General features: G+C 35.7%; 1 long non-coding RNA gene across 1 annotated transcript; it reads left to right on the top strand.

The window, feature by feature from the left end:
* Positions 1-6045: 6045 nt before the first annotated feature.
* On the top strand, positions 6046-10005 carry LOC108665410. The gene is made up of 2 exons (XR_001930442.2): positions 6046-6122; positions 8085-10005. It is a non-coding gene; the product is annotated as an uncharacterized LOC108665410 (long non-coding RNA).
* The last annotated feature ends 2340 nt before the right edge of the window (positions 10006-12345 follow it).

Below are 12345 nucleotides of genomic sequence, written 5' to 3'. Positions count from 1 at the left end.
ATGCACTGTAAACTGTCGTATACTTCCCTTTGAGTCACCGTGCTATCTAATTTTTTTTTAATATATTTCTATTTCACTAGATTTTTTATTTCCAATTGATAATTTTTGATCCAAATATTTGTTAATAAAGATTTTACATACTTAAGCATTAACTGAAAATTGGCATATAATATATCACAGAAGCACCGTCCATAGAAGTGAGTTTTTCGTAGGTTAACATATACGTGTGTCAAGTTCGGGTACTAAAATAGTACGTATCTCAAACTCTAGGCTATCGATAAATTTCGTGATATTAAGACCAAATAAATGAACGATAACTGTTCGTTCATTTTTCCTGAATCAGAACGGCAGATCTTTTGCAATAACCAACTTGGACAAGTTCTTTTTAATTTCAATTTCAGACGGGTAGATTCTCTTGCGCAGGAGGTAAATTTAATTTTCTAGCCTGCGAGGTAAACTCTATCTAATATAGGTATGAGTCTAGCTAATTCCTGTATCTTTAAAGCATATCTTTTGCTGTAACCTTCGTGGCAAAGCTCTATCTAATATACATATCAGTCTAGCTAATTTCTGTATCNCACATCTAGATGTGTATAAGAGACAGGTCTAGCTAATTCCTGTATCTTTAAAGCATATCTTTTGCTGTAACCTTCGTGGCAAAGCTCTATCTAATATACATATCAGTCTAGCTAATTTCTGTATCTTTAGAGCATATCTTTAGCTGTAACCTGCGTGGCAAAGCTCTATCTAATTTCTATATCAGTACGGCACATCGTCTGGCAAAACCGGTCTTGCCTCCAGCAGGGCTGGCCGGAACTTTTTAAAGCAGGCCAAGTGGCCTGCTTTAAAAGCCATGGCTTGGCACACGTTAATAAAAAATATTGAGGAAAAAAATAACTAAAATAAGATAGGGTAAAAACCTCGCGTTTATTCCCTACAAGGAGGCACTGCAGCACATGGCAAACCGGCACCGCCCTGGACGCCCAGGTTATCGACGTCTTACAGAGATAGTTTCATTTTTAGAGCATTTTCTCATTTATGGAAAAAATACACTATTGTGCACGCCATGTCCATCTGTCTGTCCGTCCGTGACTTCACGTTTTCTTCGACGAGAAAATGCGCTCTCTGTCACTCACTGCAGTGAGTACTAAGTTTCATTTTTTAAATAGTGTACTTGGAAAACTCAAGATTCTGTTATATTTCTCATCATTAATATTTTATTTTCATTAAGATGTAAACACAGATATTTCAGAGTTATTTTTTATGGAAGGCGGCACTCTTTTTGTTGTATTCATAAGGTTTGCCCCAATACATGAGATGAAACCTACTATATATAGTACAATTAACATTACCTTAGACAGACTCATGATTATCTTCCCACTTCAACTTTATGTTTGAACAACACAAACTAATTTTCCATTGTAAGAAAGGTCTTAGTATCAAGCGATATTTGTAGAAAAATAATATATATAAATAATGTAAATAAAAGCATGCTTGAAGCGTTTGCAAGTTATTACAAGACTTGCATTTTTTACCGTATCGGCGTAACATTTAGGAAATCATACATCAAACTTATATAAAATGTACAGCATATATCCCCAGTATATATTGAGTTAATATCAAATACAATCCAAGAAACGTAAATCAAGATATACCCGATATACGATTTTTGTATGTGTACAAATGTAAACGATGTGTGATTTATTAATTAAGGAAGTGTATACAATTTAAGACTTATACGAAGGTGTATACGATATATGACTTAATAAGGCGGCATATACGAGTTAAGTCTTATAGGTAGGTGTAAACGTTGTATGACTATGCGGTGTTAGGGATAGCAATAGGATTCGTGAAATTTGTCATTGTAATTCAGCACAAATATGATTTTTCAACAGTGCATGATTTCTTATTTGTTATTGTTGTGTGATCCACCACACTGTTGTGTGATCCACCACACTGTTGTGTGATCCACCACACTGTTGTGTGATCCACCACACTGTTGTGTACCACGTAAGTAGCACATGAGCTAAGGAAACGCAAGGTTCGCTTATATTTTTATCTCTAATATTTATCATTTATTTATTAATATAGTATCATTATTATCCTTTTCATCCTTTATTTGCCACTATACCCAGGACAAAGTGGGTGTATAAGGTGCATGACTTTATAAGGCAGTGTATACGCTGTATGACCTAATGCCTAATGCGAAGGTGCATACTATATTTGACGTATACGTGGGTGTATAATGTTGTATGACTTATACGTATGGGTATAGGTTGTATAGCAGTGTATACGCTGTATGCTCATGCGGAGGTGCATACGAAGTATGCCGTATACGGAGGAGTATTCGATATATGACTTATGAGTAGGTGTATACATTGTATGATTATATAAGATGTATAACTTAATAAGGCCGTGTACACGATGTCTGACCTAATAAGACTGAGTATGATACATGCATTGCAGGTAGATGTTTACGATGTACGATCGACATACGTGGGTGTATAAGCTGTGTGACTAATGCGTAGGTATATAAGATATATGACTTATGTGTAGCTGTATAAGATGTATGACTAATGCGTAGCTGAATAAGATGTATGACTAATGCGTAGCTGAATAAGATGCATGGCTAATGCGTAGCTGTACGAGATGTATGACATATATGTAGCTGTACAAGTTGTATGACTACTGCGTATGTGTATAAGATGTATGACTAATTATGCGTAGCTGTATAAGATGTAAGATGTATAACTTATGCGCAGATGTATTAGATGTATGACTAATTTGTAGGTGCACGTATAAGATGTATGACTAATGCGTAGGGGTATAAGATGTAAGACGAATGTGTAGGTGTATAAGATGTATGACTTATGCGTAGGTGTATTAGATGTATGACTAATGTGTAGGTGTATAAGATGTATGACTAAAGCCTAGCTGTATAAGATGTATGAGTCTGTATAAGGCAGAGAGTGGGTGGACTATGTATACAGGCTCGGCCGCCTTCACAGCTCGAGCGCTGTCCGTACAAGGCGCTCAGGCTGAGCGCTACTCTGACAGCGGCGCTCTGGGCAACTAGCACAAAAAAATTCATAGCCAACGATAACTTTCAAAGCCTTGATCGCAAATAAAAATTTTGCCGCATTAGTGTCTAATAATTTCTATATAATTTCTATATTATTAAAATTTTCAGTCAATTGTATATATCTTTGAAACTATTGAACAGCAGATAAAAGTTATGGAGCGCCAGACAATAAGCTTTTACAGAGGCAATTTACAGGTACTGAATCCAATATATTCTAAGCATTCAAGTCAGGGTGTTTATACAGTGGGGGGAAATAAATATTCGTACACTTGAAAAATCGTATTTTAATGAATGTAAGTACACAAACTGAACAGGAGAAGTGATTTATATTATGTATAGAGGCGCATTGTATTCAAAAATTGTCTCTATACATAATTTAAATCACTTCCTGTTAAGTTTGTGTACTTACATACATTAAAATACGATTTTTCAAGTGTACGAATATTTATTTCCCCCACTGTAGATAGTACATATGTGATTTTTACACGTGTCATTGCTGTATGCGTCTTTACATGCGCAATATTGTGTGAAAATGTTTTTCCAGTGGTCATGACAGACAATTTCAGACTCGTCTCTTTGTTTGGTCTGCTTTTATAGTTGAAGCAATGCAAGTGCTTCTTGCAATATCACATCACGTTGCGATGAGCTCATTAAAGTCGCACAATTAAAACTTCTCTCAATTATTCGGTAAGTTAGCCGTAGCTAAGAGTGCCTGAGTTAGGTTTAGCTCTATATAATAACGTTTATACATCTGTCCTTCAGTAAAGTCATCAATATCCAAAACCACAATACATTTTTCTTCATTAGAACCTTGTTAAAAGTGCAATCAAAGTGCCGCAATTATTCCCCTTAGTTCAAAATTAGTTTTAGCGCTATATTCTTGCACGCTTCAAATGATTGTTGTCGTTCCCTATTTAAAGTTGCATAAGGCTGGTAGATGATGAAACACCGGGTGGTGGTAGACAGTAGAGCGTCGAACTGCGGTAGACGGTAGAGTAAAACCAGAAGACGGTAGAGTGGAATCACTATTAATTAAAACTGAATATTAAAAAAATTGTCATGACCTCATGGGAAGAAGCAACTTTATAAGATTTCTAGCTACCACATTTTTTTCCAATTTCTTTATTTAAATTATATTTCATGCGCATGTGAGGGAATAAAGTCTATCACTTTAGCCTGGTATATACCCAATAATTCTGGCGTAGTATCTCTTCATCATATTGAACATGAAATAACATAATGCTTCGAAATGAAAGTTTTAAATTTTACTTAGCAAAATCCCTAAAGATAACGTTACGAGTAATAGTCGTATTCGTTAAAAATACACCGGCACAATTCGTTAAAAATACACCAGCGCAAATAACACTGAAGGTTCGTCGGCATGAATTTAAAAGGCAGTAGCGTAGCAAGCCAGTGTCCCATTGAGGGTGGAGTCGCAGAATGCTTGCTAAGAAAGGGTATGCCGAGCTAAGCGTCTTCGAAAGGCCTATGCCAGCCTATTGAAATCCTGAGTTACGACCCATGGTTATGATATTCATGAGCCAGAGACGAATGTATGCCAGTAACGGCTTAAACTTTCAGAAAGCCGTGAGCTAAAGTGAGGTGACGTTCTAATGAATTCAGACTTTCGGCTCACGGTGGAAAAGCCGCTCTGGAACGCGCGTCGGGGTTAGTTCGGCTTTGTTGGAAAGTTTCTCACAAATTCTTTGACATGATACTTAAAATTTATGAATGATAGTAAGGTTCATTTTCGATTTTTTTACCTTTAAATTTGCGATCATGAACGAGTATTTAGGTTTAAACCAATGTAAACGTATTCCTAAAATTGACATCAACCCGAGATATATTTGTCTTACTGATTGAAGGAAATTGAGCAGTAATGCATTTGCACTGATTAGAAATTATTGCGATGACAGATTAATATGCATAAATGCCAATTGCTTCTTGTGTTTCTATACTTAATTATTTTTTCCGAATCTGAATTGTCACTTCAGTGAAGAAGCATTGTGTTGCAGGAGGCGAAGCCCAGGCGGCATATTTTGTGAAGCAGGCGGTATATGGCGTGCGGCGTATATGGCTGCAGCAGCTGAGCCCAGGAGGCCGTGCGTGCAGCGTATATGGCTGCAGCAGCTGAGCCCAAGAGGCCGTGTGTGCGGCGTATATGGCTGCAGCAGCTGAGCCCATGAGGCCGTGCGTGCGGCGTATATGGCTGCAGCAGCTGAGCCCAGGAGGCCGTGCGTGCGGCGCATATGGCTGCAGCAGCTGAGCCCAAGAGGCCATGCGTGCGGCGTATATGGCTGCAGCAGCTGAGCCCAAGAGGCCGTGCGTGCGGCGTATATGGCTGCAGCAGCTGAGCCCAAGAGGCCATATTGGGAGCTTCGCGCCTTACAAGGCAGGCAAGATGCCTGGCAGCGTGACTCAGGCTGACCTTATTTGCAAATCATGGTTGTGATGGCACTCGATCTCCTGTCACTGTTTGGCCATAGATGATAATCTGATCAATTTTAATAACCTTTTTTCGTGTGATATGATACATATATTTCTTTTTAAATGGTAATGAAAAATAGTTATATTATTTCCCGTTAAATAATTTACTATGAAAAAACTTTTAGAAATAGAGAAAAATAGAACATATAGAAATAATGTAGCAAAATGTAGTATTTCTTTAAATTTAAGATAGTAAGAAATACAATTAGTTCGAAATAAAATATATAAATAACATAAATCAGTAAATGCTAAATTTACAACGGAATATATTATTAAGTGTGAGGAATAAAGGGTAAGGCGTGGTTAAACTAACGATCGACAATTCCAATAAATTCTGTAAAAACTTCTCGAAAGAAGCCTATTGTCATGGTCGGCTGCAAGAATTATTTTCAGAAAGTGACTTCACTAAGCTCAGGAAAATAGATTGCAAACAACCACGAGGGGGCGGCACCCCAAAAGAACCAGTGTCGTGCCGGCAGCGCAGAGGAGAGGTGTGTACGCTGTGCACTGCTGTGCAGCACTCTACATCTAGCACGTGGTGCTACCAACCTAGGTGAGGCTAGGTTAATATTAGGGGCCAATATAGGTATTTTTGTCTGCCTGAGCATTTTATTCCGTGGCTCTTCGATAGAATGTTTTCTCAAGTCAAAATTTTTGAATTTCAAATCGTTTATTTTTCTTTCGTTGAATGAATACTTCGATTTTACGTTGAAAATTTTCTCAGAATTTTGACTTTTCTTACAATATTTGTACCTCTCTTTTATTTATTGTTTGATTTATCCTTTATTTAGAAAAAATCTACAATATAGAAGCAACATTCAAGCTGATCTCATATCTCTAAGAGTTTACAATTATTTAGCAGCTGCAAAAAATACATTTTTTGCCTTAGGTTTTTAATTTTCGCTCATTTTCTCTACTATATTTGTATTCATTCCAGCGATGGATCTAATTATATTATAATTAAACCTCGTTGCAATTTCCTAACTTTTTAATGATTATATACAGTTTTTGTCCAAGCGCAAATCGATCGACGAATAATTTGTATTAAATAACTCAGTGAATTGCTAATGCTATAATTTTTTATGAAGTCAAACGTTATTGAACTTTGTAACTTCTAAAGGTTGATTTGCTCCGCAAGTAATATAAGATATAGGATATATTGTTAGGAGTACTTATCATCGATCTGTTATGATTTATACATTATTTTACATAGTTAATCCCTTTTCTACAAGCTGCTAAGAATCGCTCATTCTTGACTATCTTGCATATTATCAATACCAATAAATTATTAAGTGTCTGCTACATTTCTTATCAAAATATGAATTAATTATTGAGACACTATTAGCATTTTCAGTTGAATTCGACTTCGTTCTGAAATACAGATATTTTATAACCATCATCCATTACAATTTAGCAGCATATAAAAGCATATAATATTTAAGGGAGCTGTTCTTCTATTTAATTGGACTTACATTATTAGAGAAACACAAAACGTATGAGTTAAGTTACTTTCTTGCAAGTCATTCATGATTTTTGTTCGTCGCAATTCAACCAAAACTGTAACACCGAAACTCAAGGACCACCCCTGAGACGCCAGCGACCAAAGTAACTCATGCGCTACAGACGCGTTCCTTTGTTCAAAGTACACGAGAAATAACCGCAGCAGCGATCTAACTTCAAATCTGGTCCAGCGTATCATCATCCAAAACTTGGCCGCCGATACCGCGGCGGTGATATTTAACTAGGAACCTTCCTCTGCACTGAGGATATGGCTAGAAAAAAATTGCTCCGGTTAATCGAGGGAACGAAATCTTTGCTCAGTTATTGCTCGCGCTTCTTTGTTAATAAATTGAGGAGACGTGAGAGTTGCGAGTTACGTTGCACAAAGGAGATATGATCAACTTCTTTGATGCACGTTACTCTCGTGCCTCACTCTCTTCCCTCCTTCTCAGTTATCCTTCGTCTTCTTTCGATTTGCTGTGATAACAATTAGTTATCCGTCGAGGAATCTGTCTGCGACGGCTAAGATTTCATAGTTTATCGTTCGTTTGATTTTCATTTATCAAGGTGATGCTAGCATTCGAATTTTTGACTACAATAGTTAGTGAAATTTAAAAGGAAGTATGTTCAGTTCACTACTGATTAAACAACCATATAGGAAATATGTAGCTCCATTAGGATATATTATTGGATGAAAAGCTTCCCTAATCTTAATTATATATACTGGAAATGATGACGTGCGTCACTCGGAGTGAATCATAAATTACGAACAATCGTGCTAAGAATGAAACGCAAGCAATCTATGTCTGGTGTTTAAATTTATTAAAACTTTAATATTTTATGGGTACATATTGCATGCTATTTCATTCATGAATTTTATTTTTTTTTTAATTCTGCTACATGTGTCTTGAATTCTGCTTCATAAATTGCGTAATTATATAACATATATAAAGTAGTTAAATGTAACACATTATGTTCAGGATTTTTGTAGAAACTTTGCTTTCTTTTTCTGCAGGCACCGTGGGTGTAGAAAAATGCAGCGGCTGGCGACAAGTGCGAAGAAATTCCAGGGAGCCAAAATGATGCAAAATTTCTACATAATTCGAAGAAAATTGCTGAGAATTCTACATGGAAGGAATAATTTTTCTTCCGAGAAAAATGTAATTTTTGACCATAAATCGTTAAAATTGGATTAAATTTTCTGCCAGAATTAGAGTAATGTTTACTTTTTGTATCTAAATTTCATTAAATTCTAAGATTTTCCTAATAAAACTCGTAGGAGACGTCTTGATCATAGTCGCTTAATTTCGATAATAGAATGTCTAGAAAACCAAAGATGTAATACAAGTTAATTATATATTAAGTACATACTGGAAACATTTCAAACTGCACTTCGGCCAACGTCCGGACATTGTTATTTCAACGTACTGAAATCGAACTTCCATCCTTCCATCAGTCATGAACTTTTCGTGTTTATATTAAAATTCTGTGAAAATGAGAGGTAATTTCGATTAACTTTATGATAAAAAAATCAATTTGTCTCGTCATGAATTGATGATAACCTGCTGAGTCCTGTCGAATGTTGGTACGATTTCAGTTGTTTGGAATAATATGCTTGATTCTCTTCAGAATCATATGGTAGAGAGCTTTAAAATAGTATTTAAGTTAACTTTATTGCTAGTAATATGAGTTCAGTACGATATTGGCGTAGTCATGGGTTCGGCGACACGCAGCATTCCTTCCAAGTATGTTTTGATATTACCATTTGTGAAGAGTTTTGGATTCAACATTTCCTGCGAAATGTTATCTGTCGTTGTATACATCTCGCAAAAATTCTATTCCACGTCAAAAAATAAATTTATGAATTTTAATTAGATCAGAAATACTTGCATATCAGAATGACCAGTATCGATCCAATAGCTCTCATTTTGATTTTTTCACGTTAAAAAATTCATTTTTTTATTCCATTTGTATTTGTAGTTCATTTCGGTGACGATTCGCAGGTAACGGAGTTTAACGAATACGGGTACGAATGAGAATGAGAATACGAATACGGGTACGAATGTTACGAATGAGATGCACTAAGAGAATTTTTCATTCTCCTGTTTTTCCTTTTTTTAAATGTTATTTTTTTCGTATGTATTTTTATACAGCCTTTTTGGTTGGGGAAAACGTGTAATGCTTATGTGTAGGGTTTAATTTTAATTTCGCTTAGTTGTGTTTTATAAATTTGTATTGTAAGGATGAATAGAATTAAGGCTCGAAGATATACAGCTATTTTCCAAATAATTCCCAACTGTAGTTGCTTCTACTAGCTTTTTCTTTTTTCTTCCGTCACGTCTCGAGGCATAATTCCTTTCAAAAGAATCATTCGATCTGTTTTGAGTAATAAAATTTCTATTATTTTTGTACATGATTAATTTTAAGAATCAACTGTTGAAGGCCATAGATGGATTATCGGTGGCCATCCATTGGATGATGTTCGACATCTCTTAATTCAATAATGATTAATTATATTTAGTGCAAGAACAAATGATTGGCTGTGATTAGGCTAATTTCTCGTAGTCAGTATTGGCCTAATTAACATTTTAATTACTGTTAATTTGCGTCCTTTGAAATCGATAGATCATAATTGCGATGCAATTTTGTGATAAAAAGGAGTAATTTGAACCATTTCTTTAATATCATCTGAAAAAATAGTCTATTTGATAATTTTTTCATGCGATGTTTGAATTAATGGTGAAATCTCATAACGATCTCTGTTTTTTTTTTGTCTAATCGGAGAATGTCATCAACATGTATTTTTTTCAGGCACCAATTTTGATTTTTAATAATAATTCTATTCCGACTTATGCATATTGCCGTTGTTTTTGTCTCTATTCGAGTATATGTAAATTTTTATCTCTTTCCATCTCATTAATAAACGATTGGTTTTATCCGACTTGTTCATATTGAGTTTTTCCCTAATTGAAGTAATCATAATTGAGTGAACGCGAAATAAATTGTCGAGAGTTCGTTCTAAACCATCTAATTCAACCGCAGGAATGATTAGCTAATTATTGTTTTAAATATAATTGATGACGCAGTCTATATTTGAGCTTGTGCAACCACAGAGAAATATTATCACACTATCGCTCAGTAATAGCCTCGTTCGAACATCATTAGTTAAAAAATAAACTACAAAAAATAAACTACTATCTGTAAATCAGAAAATTCGAAGACAAATATTTCATTAACTACTATATGAAACTCATCTTTTCTTAATATATGAATAAAAAATGTAATTTCGTTTACGGATATTCCATTCTGTTCTCAACCTAGTTTTAGATCTCATTTTAAGACGTATAATATAAATGATTTCTATTTTTTTAAAACAAGGGGACGCGTTTGGCTGTACTCAAACTCCAAACTCAGATTCACTCACGCGCATTATAATTATATAAGCTAAAAAGTTATAGGCCATTGTTATTCCTTAAACTATCCAATGAATGAGTTAATTTGTTTGACTTAATGCAAATTTTTAATGCATATTCTCATAACTAGTGCAGCTATTATATATGAATATACAGCTGTTATTCCTACATCAAGTGCAACTTCTGTAAATACGTATACACTTAACACTCCTATATACTAGGTGCAGCTGCTATAAACTTACAGCTAATATTCCTATATCGGGTGAATCTGCTGTAAATATACAGCTAATATTCATATACCAGGTGCAGCTGCAGTAGGTATACAGCTAATATTCCTATACCAGTCTATACCAGGTGCAGCTGCAGTAGGTATACAGCTAATATTCCTATACCAGGTGCAGCTGATATGCTCATCACTCTTCATCCTCTGCCCCGGGAAGCAAAGGTTCCGGTGTTGAATTTCAGGTGCCGCGGTGCTTGCCATTTGTTGGAGCGGCGGTTGGAAACAGCTGTAGTTTGTATATTATACATTATATAGATTGTCTTGGTCGTTTTTTTGTCTGTTTACTAAAGCAATAGTAAGACCGTGTATGATTTAACAAAAACATGTTATAGTATATAATCCAGTCAACATTGAAATATAGAGCGCTTCGGATTGGGCAGCGCTTAAATCAACGGTACGTAATTAACTTTAATTTGACTAATTAAATAAATTATATCTGTGACGCTTGAATTGAACATGAAAATGACAAAAAACTTTACTGTTATGACTGTATATATTTTAATTACTACGTAATTAAATATATTATTGACTTCCTTACGTCATAATTTCATTCAAAATAAAAATTAATTTTAGTTTCAGTCACAATATATGTATATAAATTTTGAACTCCATCTCAGCAACGTCAAGACCATTATTGTTTTAACCGAAATTTAATATTTGAAAAATAACAGTAATGATGAAGCTGCTCAATATTAATAAAAATGTAAACATCCAAAAATGTAAATTTCACCACAGCTTCCAAACACCTACAAAAATTTAAACATTAAAAAATGTTAACATCACTAGAGCTGCTAAACATTCACAAAAATTTAAACATCAACAAAATGTAAACAACACTGCAGCTGCTAAACATTCACAGATAATTAAACATCTAAAAAATGTTAACATCACTAGAGCTGCTAAACATTCACAAATTGATCCCAGTAAACATTCAGTATTAACCAAGTCCAGGACAACATTCACTGTATTTAGAACGCGCCTCGCATGAATGAAAAGAAAGTTTTTTTACGCGGTATATAGCATCTGGCAGGCGGGGTTGCGGGGAGTTGTTTTTAGGTACGTGTGAAGTCATCCCCACGCGTCTGCTTGGCTTCCCCACACAGCAGCTGTCCTCACTGGCACGTGCCTGCACAACCAAGCCCCAGCACGAGGGGAGACTCTCTCAGATCGAGGGGAGTACGGCCAAAATAGCCTCAGTAGCTACCCTTCCCTTAGCAGGCAGCTCGACTTCCCCGTGTGTTGTGCACCTCTTTGCTACCTTCTTCCCCCTGTTTCGTTCCCCTTCAATGCTTTCTTCCCCCTTCTTCCCCTCTTCACTGCCTGGTTACCGTGTGCTGTTACCTTTCACTACCCGCTTCCCGTGTTAGACATTTCCCCGTTTACCACAAACTTCGCTAAGTTTTGTTCCGTCTTGTCACTGACCTCGCAGCATTTTGCATCAACCAGTTTCCACCTTTTGCATCAACCAATATATGACATTGCGCTATGTACCACTGAGAATAATGAAGAGGTCATATTGTCCAAATAGTGATACAATTTCTGATGCCTCAGCACGAGCGAAGTTAATGGGCCAAGTTACA

This window comes from Hyalella azteca, unplaced genomic scaffold (assembly GCF_000764305.2).
Source record: "Hyalella azteca isolate HAZT.00-mixed unplaced genomic scaffold, Hazt_2.0.2 contig15535, whole genome shotgun sequence".
In the NCBI taxonomy this organism is placed as follows: Eukaryota; Metazoa; Arthropoda; class Malacostraca; order Amphipoda; family Hyalellidae; genus Hyalella; species Hyalella azteca.
Note: the sequence above shows the minus strand (reverse complement) of the source record. Positions and strands in the feature narration are given on the sequence as shown.